General features: G+C 34.2%; 1 protein-coding gene across 9 annotated transcripts in view; it reads right to left on the reverse strand.

Annotated features, from left to right (window-relative positions):
• KCNC2 (potassium voltage-gated channel subfamily C member 2) overlaps positions 1 to 14,801 on the reverse strand; it is a 191,493-nt gene that overhangs the window by 38,007 nt on the left and 138,685 nt on the right. The window lies entirely within an intron of this gene.

Genomic DNA, 14,801 nt, shown 5'->3' on the forward strand with positions numbered 1-14,801 from the left:
GCTTTAGGAAACACACTTATAGCTGTACTCATGCTCCAAACAAAAGAAGCCATATACCGTTACTCACATTTGCTCCTCAATAAGTATACCTGAGAAGGAGCAAAGTATATGGTCTTTTCTCAGTACCCTTTTACAGCTTCCTTTAGAATGGAGCTGAATAAATTAATTCCTATCTAAGTCTGTCTTAGCAAAGATAACTTTTCTATTTAACATTTGCAAATGACATACTCTAACTATAAACACAATGGCAAAGTTTTCTAGCCATCAAACTGCTGGTTCAAAGAGCTTTTAGATGGAGATGCTCTATGAAGGGCTAACATGCATTTAAACATTTTGGCTCTCACTTACCCAGAACAGACTTAAGAATATCCAGATGTATAGCCAATGCTGGACTTGGTACAGAAGTCTAGAACAGTGCCAGAGCCTCTTTATATGCGCAGAGTTTTCAATCAACTTATCTTTCTGTATAATAAATGGTAGCACTGTTATTAGGTTTTGTCACTAAGATTTTTTTATATTATGATTAACCTCCAGAATGTGAGACCCTTGATACCTACTCATTTCTATATCCCCAGTGCACAGGACTGTAGTTTCAGCAGGGAAGTTCTTGACTTACTATTTATCTTAATATCTTATTTTCCAGTTAAATGTATCTATTTCTCTCTATATATACAAAAATATTGTAAGCATCATTGAGTTTTAATAAAGCTTAAGAGTAAGATTCTCTCATGATTTGAAATATTTCCAAATTTAATCTAGTCAATGGAAGAAACAAGTCAATTTATAAAAATTTTGGTTTTACCAATTTTTAATAATAGATTTATTTCATCAGTAACACACTTTGTTATTGCTAGTACTAGTTTCTTTAGTCTTTGCTGAGAAAAGAAATCATTTTTGGCATCATTATTTAAATAAAAATGCAACCATATGGGGCTGGCCCCGTGGCCGAGTGGTTAAGTTCGCGCGCTCCGCTGCAGGCGGCCCAGTGTTTCGTTAGTTCAAATCCTGGGCGCGGACATGGCACCGCTCATCAGACCACACTGAGGCAGCGTCCCACATGCCACAACTAGAAGAACCCACAACGAAGAATACACAACTATGTACCGGGGGGCTTTGGGGAGAAAAAGGAAAAAATAAAAATAAAATCTTTAAAAAAATAAAAATAAAAAAAATAAAAATAAAAATGCAACCATTTTGGGGGCCGGCCAAGTGGCGCAGCAGTTAAGTTTGCACGTTCCACTTCTCAGCGGCCCGGGGTTTACCAGTTCAGATCCCGGGTGCGGACATGGCACCGCTTGGCACTCCATGCTGTGGTAGGCGTCCCACATATAAAGTAGAGGAAGATGGGCACAATGTTAGCTCAGGGCCAGGCTTCCTCAGCAAAAAGAGGAGGACTGGCAGTAGTTAGCTCAAGGCTAATCTTCCTCAAAAAAAAAAAAAAATGCAACCATTTCTACATGATAAACACCATTAAAATCAGTCTATTTTCTAAGACTTAATAAATTTCTGTTTTTATGAATCTGAATGACTCATACAATAATTACTTTCCACACACGGTCATTTTGGTAATATCTCATCACATGCTATCTGAGCAAATTTAAGTTTGTTTCCTAATGGGATATTCCATGGCTCTAGTAACTATAATTAAGAAAACAAGGTAAGGTCAACTTCTTGGCATCACTCATTGTTCTTTTATTGTTTAGTCCATGATAACTTTGAAGGACAAAAATTTCTTCTCCTCCAAAGGAGTCCAAGATACACCTTAATTTGTGACTATTGGACCTGTTTGCTATCTTAAAATAAACATGGTAACCATTAGAATCTTAGAAGGGAAGCTAGGTAATTTAGATAATGTCCTTTGTTAGACTATCTTAAGTAATGATAGGATAAGACCTCCAAAATATATTATACAAAGATACAAGTAAAGGGCCAATTGAGTTGAACTCTCGCTTCCTCTCGCAATTCTGACAGGAAAGGAGTTGGGAGAGTAGAAAATTTAGGAGTAGAAATACATGGTGTGCAGGCATCCCAATAGCAGACCAGTGCTGGAAAAAGATCACCCCATGGTCAGTTACTCTCTGAGCTGTAAGAGGAGATCCCTAATTGTTATTATTATTACATTCCTCTTTCTACTTCAGGACTCAAGCTCTAGCTGCATTGATTTTGTCACTTGTTTTCATGCTCTGTGTTGTCATTCTTATACTCCTATCTTTGTGTGAATATGTTTAATTAAAGATGGTATATTTAGCCCATCTTAGGTACCTTGTATATAGTATTCATTAGGGAGATTGGTCAAGAGTAAGAAACAAGATACTATGATTAAGTGCTAGAAGGAAGTAATCTGAATGAAGACTGAAGAATGCTGTGTGTTCTTTCAAGGGGACCAGAGGCCAGACTCATACTGGGAGACCAACCCTGGCAGGAGGGCACTGTACTATAACTTAGGTTTTCAGGACGCATCAGTATAAAGTATTTTAATTCCCACCTTTGCTCAAACTTATGTATTTGAACATTCAGTTCAATATTTTCACATAAACTTATTTTCTATAACTGTAATGACTTTCAAGAAAATGTGATACTAGAGTTGAGAATATAGAAAGAGTTGTTGAATGGTAATAGCAACTTCCTTCAGAATGGTTAGCCTTCACTGTCATAACAGTCAACACTTCTTGAGAACCCTTACTACGAAACCAGCACTGTTCTGGGTTCTGTAGACATGTCAACTCCTACCATCCTCAGGGAAACCCTATTGGGACACATATACTTTTTTATTCATTTTATAAATGAAAAAAGTGAAGCACACAGGCAGTAACTTGTACAAGTTCGCATAGATAGCAAGTGGTAGGGCTGGGATTCCAGTCTGGTTAGTAAGATTCTGTATTGAACAGGCGAGTAAACCTGGTAAGCAAAAGGAATGACTTGAAGGTATAGTGAGGACATTTTTAACATAATTTACATACCTGCTATATTAAAGTTTCAACGTTCTTCACTTAAAACGATCTTTGAATGCCGTAAGTTAATTAACTTGGGTTTGGCTAGAGAATACGTGAGTAATGGTAGGATAAATTACTCTAGATTCTCTCTCTACCTGAGTTTAATGTAAGGGCATAGGGAATTTTATTAAAGTGTTTCCCTCTTCACTGAGATAAACACAAAAACATCATACTTTACCATGAGAAGTTGAAATTAAGCTAGGAGATCAGAGAAAATAGAATTATTTGTTTTAACATAGATCCTAGATGATAAGGCCAAATGGTGTTTGCAACTTAGAGAAAATTTTGTGGTGTTGTGAATCAGAGAACATGGGAATATATTAAACCATATTTATGGTCTGGGCCTCTTTCACCAAGGAGATCTGTTAAACATGAACAAGGATCAAACTTCTGACCTTTCATATGAACACATTTCCAAACACCCTAGAGCGAAAATTTCTCCAGCTTCTCCAGAAATTGTGCAGTGACCTACCTAGCAAATGAAATTCTCTCCACCCCTGAATGGAAAGACTGTATGTAAAATTTCTATTTCAAAAGAAAAAAAGTGCACCTGTGAAAAAAATCTAAGGTCTCAAAATTTTAAAAATATTATTTTTATTGTAATTAGCACACAGCACACATTAAGAAATACTTGGTTGACTGAATGATCGAATAAATAAATGTATATTGAACCCCTTTGCCAGTATATTTGTGAGTATATATATGAGTGTATTGTGAGTGTATATATGCTTATGTGTGTATATATGCTTATGTACTGTTTGATCACCATAACTACTTGCAGGTTAAATCTTATCATACATCATAAAAGCAAGCAATCTCTACACAAGGCTAGGATTCTAACCAGAAATAAAACAACAGCTCTGTTACGGGATACCAAAACCTTGGAAATATCTGGGCATCCAAATGGCTACAGTCTTAATCAGAGTTTCTCAGTATAAAATAACTAAATAAACAAAAGTTAAGATAATTCTCTAAGACATATTTCTCAGCATTTTAGAGATAGAGAGGGAAAAAAAATGTAGCAGCTCTCTTGGAATTAGGCATTTGCTTCAAGGATGCAACTCTTTTTAGGGAGGACATGTGTTTTCCTGTTCTTGTCATGAGGCTTTTCCCCATCTCATCAGCAGTAAGAACAGAGAAGAGTAAATGAGATGCTACCTTTGGCAGTGACTGCAGGAGAAAGACCCTGGGTCTATGACTGCACAGGTCCTTCAGTGAAGACTTTCCTCCACCCAGTTTAATTTTACAGAAAATTTTTTCTTTTTCTTTTTTAACTTCAAAATGTATTCTCTTTGTTCTATTTTCTTGTTCAATCTCATGATCAATTCTGTCGACAATGAATAATTGTCAACTTAATAACTTAATTGTCGACAAATAAGAATTTCCTTGAAAATAATTTTTAAAATCACAAATGTAGAAAAAGTAATCAAATAACATGTTAAGACAGAAGAAGACACACTGCGCAAATAATCCTTCCTTTGGGTGAGGATTAGAAACTGTTTTATTTGGAATCTGTGTGAGAGAGAATGTGTGTATTCATGATCATGCATAAGCCCCACCTGGAGTGGTAATATGAAAGAAACAAAATAAACTCTGGGAAACTTCTGAAGTTGTCTTTTGATATAAACCAACTAGCTACATATAAGGTTCAGTTTTACACTAGAGATTTAGCTTTACAACAATAACAAGGCTTTATTGAATATGTGTAATATCTCTAAAATGGGAATGTACTAAGCTAGTAGGTACCAAATGGTACATAATAGATCCATTTTCAAGATCTGATTATCCTTCAAGGATTAATTCAAGGACCAGGTCTACACCAAAGCCTTCCCTGGCCCCTCTAGCACTTTTGCAATCTCTCTCTCACTCTCTCTCACTCACTCTCTTTCTCTCTCTCTCTCTCTCTCTCACACACACACACACACAGCACTGTGATATGTCTATACTAGCATTTCATTCTCAGATAGTTGCTGAGTTTGTATTTGATTACCCTATGACGGCATGACCGTCAGCATGTAGTGCAGGGGTGACCACAGACCAGAAGTCACATATAGTAACTGACAGAGATTCATGGATCTAATTATGATTTCTTAATCTTCTCATGACAAATTCCTTCTAGAAATACTATGTGCCAGCATAGGGAAAAACTGGTGATTTTCAGAATGCCTTCCTATTTCTTGCAATTATATTCTACAGTCTCCTTGTAACTCTGCACACTAACTATATTCTCAGTATCCATCGTATTAGAAGTGAGCGTATCATTAACAAATTTTTCCCACTAATTTTCAAACTTTCTGGAACAGCATTCAAACTGAACCAAATCCCATCCTAGAGATTTTTTCTCACATCAGAGCTCTGGCATAGCAACATATTTTAATAATTAATGTATTTTGCCACATTCAATTCCTGGGCAATTTATATTTTGTTTATATCAATATGTTCCTATTGTAATAAAGTAGAAGCACAATCTAACACTGCCTATTCCTTTTTCTTTTTCCAGACTGTTACTTTTTCAACATTCGTTTAGACCTCAGAAGCCTCTTAGCTGAAGATTAGCTTAATGGAGACAATAACATATAATAACAAGATCTGAGACTGACTTGACCAACCTCAAAATACCTTTGTTCTACAGATTTACAGCTCTTTTTTAACACAATAACTTGGTTGCTGGGAATAATTTGCTAAATATTTTATCTACAGACTAATTCATTTCTTGCAATAAATTTTCTCAGCTACTCTGAAAAATACTAGCAATAAAAATTTCCATTGCAGATAATGGAGTCATGTCTGTATACCAGTTTGAAAATATAAGAATAATAGTATAAGAGCTATTTATACCTCAGAAACGAGAAACATAGATGCTTCAATGGAAGCACACAGAAATGGAAAACAATGATGTACATCTGCTAAGTTTAAAAAACAAACATAACCCATATTAGTAGACATCTTCTGCCACAACTAATTGGTACCTAGGAGCCTGTGCGGGACCCAAAGCCAATCCTGAATGTACCTTTCTATTGGTTTCTGCTCATGCCAAGTATCTTCAAAATGATTATGTTTATAAAACTAAAAGATGATTCCAGTTTTCTAGATGTATGCATTTTCATATAATCTCTTGAGAACCACTTAATTTCTATTTAAACTTGAACAAATTACCTTTCTACTAAGTATTTTCAGAAAGTGTAAAAGAGGCACAATAATGCTTATTTTTTATTATTACCTCACAAGGATGGTGTGAAGACCAGTTAAGTACTGTGTGTTGACGACTTTGAAAAGTGCTATATAAACACAAGGTATCGCAATTTTGAGGAATAAAAGTTATCTCAGGGAAGTTTTGAATCCTTGAAATTAAAGATGCATCATAAAGCACTGGACTCATCTATAAAATCTATTGGGTAAGAACAGTGATGATTAATCATAATAATACTAATTTTACTTGAAATTATGGAATGACAATGGAAGCGAGATTTCTACACCTGCCCCTGCGACCACCACCACCAACTTTTGTAGTAAAAAGCAAATCTTCCATAGATAACAACCACTAGAAACATACAACAATTAATAGTACTCTTGACATGAATATGAGGAAAGGACAGACAACATTATTTATTAAGCATTACATTACATGCCACATCCTTTGCCAGTTGGTTTAACATAATGATCTCATTTGAGTCTTACAACAATCCTTAAAATGGGTATAGTTTTAGTTATTTCAGAGATGATGAAATAGTCTCAGGTATGTTCAATAATGTGCTCAAATCAAACAGCTGTTAACTATTAGCACCAGAATTTCCATCCGGGCCTTCTATGCTTTGCACTTCAACATATCATGAGTATTTATTTTTAACAGTCATTGATCAAAATATAATCAAGATCTCTCTCATTTAATGTAAATTTATATTTCCTAAAATAAAAGTGATTGCTGTATATAAGAGTAGATACTTCCTCATGTGGAAGTGGATATTACCTGGTATGAAGGTAGATACAGCTCTATGTGTAGGTACATAATTAAAATTTGGTTGTGACTGTCACTGTGCAGAAGGACAATTCAGACTCTTAACATCACAAGTAAAATGAAAATATAAAAAACAGTCTTGGAATAAAATGACATTTGCAACATATGTGACCTGGATTAGTATCCTTAATATGTAAATTATAAACAGTATTTTTAACAAAAATTAATTATATGATTTTTTTAAAGGTGAGATATGAGTCAAAGAACACAAGTAGTGAATTCACAGAGAAGAAATAGAAGTGTGCACTATGTGGTGTTTAATGTTTAGCTTCCCCAGTAACAAAAAAATGCAATTAAAAACAATAAGATATTTGCCATTAATCAAATGAATATTTGAACCACTGTTGACAAAATTCAGGGATGTTTATTCTTCTGGTTTGAGTGTAAATTGGTACAACATTTCAGATTAATTTAGTAATATGAAACCAAAATCTTGAAAATTTAAATTCTATATGATCCAGAAATTCTTCCAGAAAATCACCTGAAAGAATTAAACATTGATGTGTCAATTAACTTAGCTATGAGAATGAATGCTCATTGCAGTGCTGCTTTTCATGAAAAAAATATGAAAATAACCTCAATACCCATGTAATAAAGAAAAATTGAGGTAAATTTCAATGCATTCATATATTGAACTACTTTGTAACCAATTAAAACGATCTTCTGAAAGATATTTAATGATATGGAAGATGTTCACAAATTAACTGAAAAAAGATTCAGGTTACAAAAGAATTCTGAGGATGATTTTATTTGTGTTTCAAGACAGCATACATTTCAGTTTTGCATCCAGAGCTAGAGAGACCTATACAGAGAGGTGATGTGGATCTGTACAGATGGAGATAGATGTAGAGATATACTTAGAGAGACAGAGCGAGACATGTCCACAGAGAAAGACTTGGAGACAAAGACAGAGATAGAGAGACCTATGCAGAGTAATAGAAATGTATCTATAGAGACAGAATGACAGACTCAGATACATACAGATATATTGTGCGTATATACTATATAGTGTATACAGATACATATATATGTGTATATATGTATATGCAGCATATAAAAAACAGCAAAAATTTAGAAGTGGTTACCTATAGATAGGATTAGAACTTTTTTCTTTTGTTTATCTGTCTTATTTTGTTTAGAAATTTTAACAATTTAGACATTTTCTAAAATAAATACATAGTGCTTTGTAAAAAAAAAAAAAGTAATTTGTAAAGACAAAAAGTTATAAACAAAGGCCAGCATCATCTTATAAGAACAGTATCACTACTGTTTTCAGTTAGCTATTTAAACTCATAGCAAGAAGAAAGAATCAAGAGTCTTTTAGTCTTCTCCAATCACAATTTAAATTTCTGCTTATTAATTGTAATGTTAATTAATTGGCATCATATTTGGAATTTCCCGGGTTTAAAATAAAAGTCCTTAGAGACAACCAACATAGATGCATTCAACTGGTCAACGTATGGAGAATGTAGTTATTTAGTAGTTAATTTGATAAAAAATCAGTGAGGGTATATATTAAAGCTGAAAGAGAATAATAAATTAGAAATCATGAAAATAAATAATCATGAAAATAGCTCCAATCCTAGGTCTGCTATTTACTAGGTATGATGCCTTGAAATGCTTCCTAAAAATTTCTCTGCCTCATTTTCTTCATTTATAAAATTGAACTAAAAATAGCTGCCCTCCTACCTTAGCAGAGATATGTGAATACTGACTCTGATAATGTGCATAAAATCTATGAAGGTTTATATAACCATTACAATCAGTGATTGCTATTATTTAGAAATAAATCAGGGAATTAACAATTGAGTTATCATGTCTGTAAATCAGTATAAAATATATTTATTTATTTGTATTTTTATTGAGTTCATAATAGTTTACATCGTTGTGACATTTCAGTTGTACGTATTTCTTGTCTGTCACCACACAAGTGCTTATTTAAATCTAATATTCTCAGGTCTTTAGTAAGATATTTTACTATAATAAATACATGATTTTCTAATATTTTCTTACTCTTCTTTTTTATAGACTAGAAACACACTGTGCTATAATTAGTAAAAATTCAGAAATATCAAGATATATAAAATAAAATGACATTTAGTTAAATTCAAAATATAAATATATTCATTTTTATTCTCTCCATACTATAGACTTGAACCAAGTGGTATATCTAAGCACTGATATCCTAAATTAGATGCATCCTTTTAATTAGAATCCTCTGTTTAATTTTTGACTTGAGAGCCCCATGCTTCTCTTGAATTATTCCGGAATTAAACCAGTTCAAGTGTGATCACAAAGAAAGTTGAAACCTGTGGATGTCAAAGAAAGGAATTCACTCAAAAGTGTCTAAGGAGCATCTCCTCGACCTATTACAATATAAAATGAGAGCCTTGCTCTCCAGGGGCTTATAATCTAGTTGATTATATATATATATCATTATATATATGATATATATATATATATATATCATACGCTTACCACATACACACAGATTAACATATTTATAACATAAAATACATAGATTTATACACACACACACACACACACACACATATATATACACCAGTTAGAAATGCAAAACAGTAAAGGATTAAAAAACACCAAAATGCCATAGGAATTCACAAAAGTAAGACATCGTCCTAGTCTATTTTTTTTCTGGATGTACATCGCAATATATTTTTTAAATGACTAAGTACCATTCTTCGGCTCTTACAATTAGGAAGTGGCAGAGCCAGGATTCAAATCTTTGTCATTTGAATTCAGTGCCTATGCTCTTAACCACTACAGAGGGGCTGACATATTTGAACACTCCATCAACTCTCTTAGGTCACATATATCGTAAAGTGCTCAAGTAGTCCTTTCTGAAACGGTATGTGTCTTCAGGGAGTTTATTGGCCTGATAAAAGGTCTTTATTACTAATCTCTTGCAATAGTATTCCCAAAGCTACTTATCTAGTAACTTTCTAAATAAAGACTCATATCTCAAAATATAAAGAATAAGAAAATTAGACAAAGATGACTTTAGAGTTGTGTCATTAATGCAATGATTATGATGGAAAAATAGTACACTAAGGTTAAAAGAATCTGATTTCCCACCTTCTAAACATTTATTGGTGAAATTTCTTTTCTGCTGAACGTAGGAGCTTGACTTATGCCCACAACAATTCTAAAATTTATAATTTTAATATAATTCAGCTTTTATAGATCAATATATTTTGCCTCTTCCGTATGTCCTTTTATATTCCAGGAAAGATTTAGGATGGAGGAAATATCAATAGTGACTCTAAATTTTCTCTACCCCAAAATTCAAGAAGCCACAATTTGGCTCTAAAACCACTAGAAGGGCTTTTATTAGCCTTTGTTGGGCGGGCTTGGGGGAAGAGAGGAGGGGGCAGGGGTGAGAAATGGGGTCATTAGAAGAGAAGACCTTGTGCCATGTGTTCAGCCAAAATGGTTCACAGCTGCTGAGCCATCTGCAGTCCCTGTCATCTGTCAGTTGTGCAGTCCAGGTGAGTTGGAAGAACACACGTAACAAAAGAATAACGAAAAGAATTTAGCTGAGATGAGACATAAGATGCATTTTTCTACCTCAGTTTGGTATATTTTTACCTCCTTGGTACTCTCCTCTTGAAATACTAAAATGCCTATGAATAAGTCAGATCTCTCTACTCGGTTCTCAACCTGCATTGGGTCATGGAGTAGACAAGCTCAGTGAGTCAGCACCAGACTTCAGGGCTAAGAGGTATTTTTAGTTCACCTCCAAACAAGTAGAATAAAGTCCCTAAAAAACCCTATTCCTTTAGCAAAAAAGTACAATTTAAGATAAATGATAAAGACAAAGTTCAATAAATGAAGGAAAAATGAACATTTGAAATTTCCCACATTAGGCAAGACATTAATATATAAATCTTTCACATTACATTCTAAGTGAAGTGAGTTTGTTTAGTAATTGGCTCAACTAGTTAATTGGAGTTGCATGGCTATAAAATATATCTTTTCAATGCTTTTTAATGTTTAAAAGCACTTTTAGACTCATTTCATTTCATTCATGTAGTCATTCAAAGAAAAATTATCAAAACACTTTCTATGTACCAAGTTCTTTGCTACATACTGGGGATACAAAGATGAATAACGCTTTGCTAGCCCTGTGCTTACAGAACGTGGAGTTTGAGAAGGAAGACCTAAGTGTATGCAAATAATTATAACTCTATGTGAAAAATGCCATAATGAAAGAATGGTCAAAGTGTTGAACCACTTTATCTCCACACTGGTCCTCTGAGCTAAGTGGGGTTATTACTTACCATCCCCGTAGTAAAGGTAGCATTGGTGTTTGGAGACGTAGCATTATTTTTCTAAGGCCTGAGCTAACTGAAAGCAGAATTAGGATGAGGCTTCTTACCTCTAATCTTTTACCTTAGCATTAGTACATGCCACCTCTTCCAATTAGTCAAGACAATATTCTTGAGGTTTAGATTTATAAACCCTTTGGCTATTATTTTAGATGAGCAGAGTAATATCTGTTGGTGGTCTTAGCACCATCTTATAAGAAATTATTCCTATGATTGGTCATTTCAGTAATGTTTAAACCTCTAATGAGACACAATACTTTTTTTTTTTTATTAATCTTCCCTACTGTTTTCATTATTTTGAGATTCATGTCTTTTAACACTCTAGGAAATTACCACTTGGTTTTTCTTTTCGATGCTCATGACCTTAGTTCCACTTGTCCACAGTAAACTTGTTCAAACTAAATCTTGGGGAAGCCCAGGCCAACACTGCTAGTTAATTTGCAGCTCCCTATAGGTGAGCACATGTTGCTGTGGTGTCTGAAAAGCAAAGTCTGAACACAGACTGGGAAAGGGCCAGCATGAGAAGACGAGTACAGGCTGGAGGCAAGCTGCCTCCTCCCTCAATGATCTGGAGCCCAACTCAAAGTACCTTTCCAAAAAGCGTGTTCAGGGAGAAAGATATCCCTGGGACATAGCCTAATGTACTTCAAATGAAATCCTTTGTCCCAATACCATCCCCTTTCTTTCCCCTTGATTACCCCAAGTGACAGAATCATAAATTTCCTGATAACAGAAATCAGTTCTGGAAATAAATATGCTGAATAATTGAGGGATAGAATTTTATCTGGGTTAGTATCCAGTCTATGACATTAATTGACATATAGCATTGGGCAACATATTTAGCCCTCATTTGTGAACTGGGGATTAAAAATACTATCCATCCAATATGGTAATTATAATGAGTAAATGAGGCAAAGAAGATAAGTATTTAGCACAGGGTCTGGCAGACAGTGAAATCAATGGGATTTACCAAATTGTACAAAGATGAAGTTCTAAGTTTCAGTTTCCACATCTGTGAAATGGAAATAAAAATCTATCCTACAAGCTTTGAGAACTTAATGAGGTAATGCATGTAAGTATTTAGAATGGTGTCAGGCGTATAATATGAGCTCGATAAATGTGAGCTCTAGTGTGTTGAACAAGCATAAAGTTACAGTGGAAGCTCTCTTAACCACTAATTAATTGATTGCTTAGATTAACCAAAAATTCTATTCTTTGTGTAAAACACATGAACTGATGTCCAGAGTATCTGAACACCACAGTTAGCAACACATCCTCTAGCTGGGGCAACCAGAGGCCTCAGTTTGTCCGGGCCAATCACAGCTTATGTCCTCTTTTACCCTCAAAGCATGTAGGCTCGGCTGATGAATTATATGCTCACCCTATGAGGACACCCACGGCCTCCATCCCTGCCAGATGCGTATGCTTACCAAGTACCCTCTCTATTAGTTCTCAGCGCTGTTTCTGAAAATTTTATTATTGTTTTTGCAAATTTTACTTATTATTGTAACTTCATAATTCAATTAAAATTCACACAAACATGAAAAATGGTATGGAATTAGATATAATCTAATTAAAAAATCTACATAAACTAATAAAAATTCTATAGCATTGGACATGAGAGAGCAAACTTTAAAAGATCAGGAGATGGGACTAGAGAGATTTTTAAAATGTATAAGGTTCTGCACTCATTACTTCCCAAGTTTCTTTAAATTCTTGCTCTAATTCATAGAAACTCAAAGTAAAAATTATAGAGAATGCAAAAAAGAAAATGTGAAATTTGTCAATGGATGCATGCTCACATACATACATTACCAATAAACCTCAAAATAACCTTGCAAGGAAATAATGCTTCCAAGTCCACTCACCTAATAAACAACATGCTGAATCACAAACCCCAACATGTCAGAAATGGAAGTCCTTGCTTTTAGTGGCTAAACAACACCGCCCGTCCTCTGCCCCCATCATGAAGAGACAGTAGGTAAAGGCCAGAGCAAGCAAGAAATATATAATATCACCTTTACAATTTAAGCCCAAAAGGTTTGATTTGTTACTTCTGGAAGACTGACTACAAATTTTTATAACAAAAGAGCATCACTAATTAAGGATAAATCGTTCTCCTCTATGTCAGCATTCCATTGATTTATATAGTATAGATCTTAATTAATAAAGAAAAAGTGAATAGAGACCAGGTACGTCCTGTTGATTTATTTTCCACTAATATTCTACTGGAAATTAAGTGGCTACATAATTCTGTGGTAATACACTAAAGAAATATATTTAATCTACAGTCAATCAATGTATAACTTTTATGTTAAATAAGAAACTGCCATTCCATCCTCAGCATTCACTGAGCAATGCTCCTAAATTGATACCTTCTATTAGAACATTGTGTAATATGACTAGAAAATAGACTCCAGGTCCATCAGTAATTGAGTTGGGCTCTGCTTTGAAAGATTATCTTAATTATAGTGAAAGTAGGAAAATAAAAATGCAACCTAGCTAGATTTAAAATATGATTTATGAATTTTTAAATATTGAACATTCTTTTACCTACGTGTTTCATTAACATCAATAGGAGATGCGCAGCTAAAAGAACATGCAACACTTAACAATTTTACACTTAATTGAACACTTTTTTCTATTTTCTTTGTCAGTGATGAATTTGGTAGAATTATTACAAATGGAGTAGTGATTTCCCAATTGCTAATAATGTGTTGTTTTTCAGGTTAAAATATATAGGCCTGTGCTATACATCTTGATAGCCACTAGCCATATCTATTTTATTTTAAAGCAATCAAAATTTAAATTTAAATTCAGTTCCTGAGTTTCACTAGCCACATTTCAATTGTTTAATAAACACATGTGGCTAGTGGCTGCCAAATTTGGCAGTGCAGATATGGAACAGCTCCACCATCCCAGAAAATGTTATCAGATAGTCCTGAACTAGGCTTTAGCAGCAACTATTTTCAGCTTTGATTTTTTCCATGTATAACTGTACAGTTTAAGACTTTTTAATAAGCAGGAATGGGACGTTTTTTAAACAATATATTGTTATTATTAATAAACCAGTTGAGTTTGGCATGCTACCTTGTAAGGAGTTCTAAATCCTCATTTCAACAGTCTAAGTGACATCTCTACCAGAAATTTGTATATACCCTCAAACTCATTACTTCCAGAAACTCTACTCATCTTCCATACACTGTTCTCAAAAGCTTCTGTTTCCCTGCTTCTCTTGTTTCTGTTTATGGTACTGCCATCTCCATAGCCCCCTCAACATAAATCTTCAAAAGCATGTCTTCGATTGCTTTCTCTTCCTCTCCTCATCCCTCCAATTGGCCACAATGCCATGTTTTTTTTACCACATAAGATTTTTTTTTTTTTTTGTCTTTTCCTGCTCTCCACCTGCACTGCAACTCTTATCGATATTTTTCTCACTTTAAT

This window comes from Equus przewalskii, chromosome 29 (assembly GCF_037783145.1).
Source record: "Equus przewalskii isolate Varuska chromosome 29, EquPr2, whole genome shotgun sequence".
Lineage (NCBI taxonomy): Eukaryota > Metazoa > Chordata > Mammalia > Perissodactyla > Equidae > Equus > Equus przewalskii.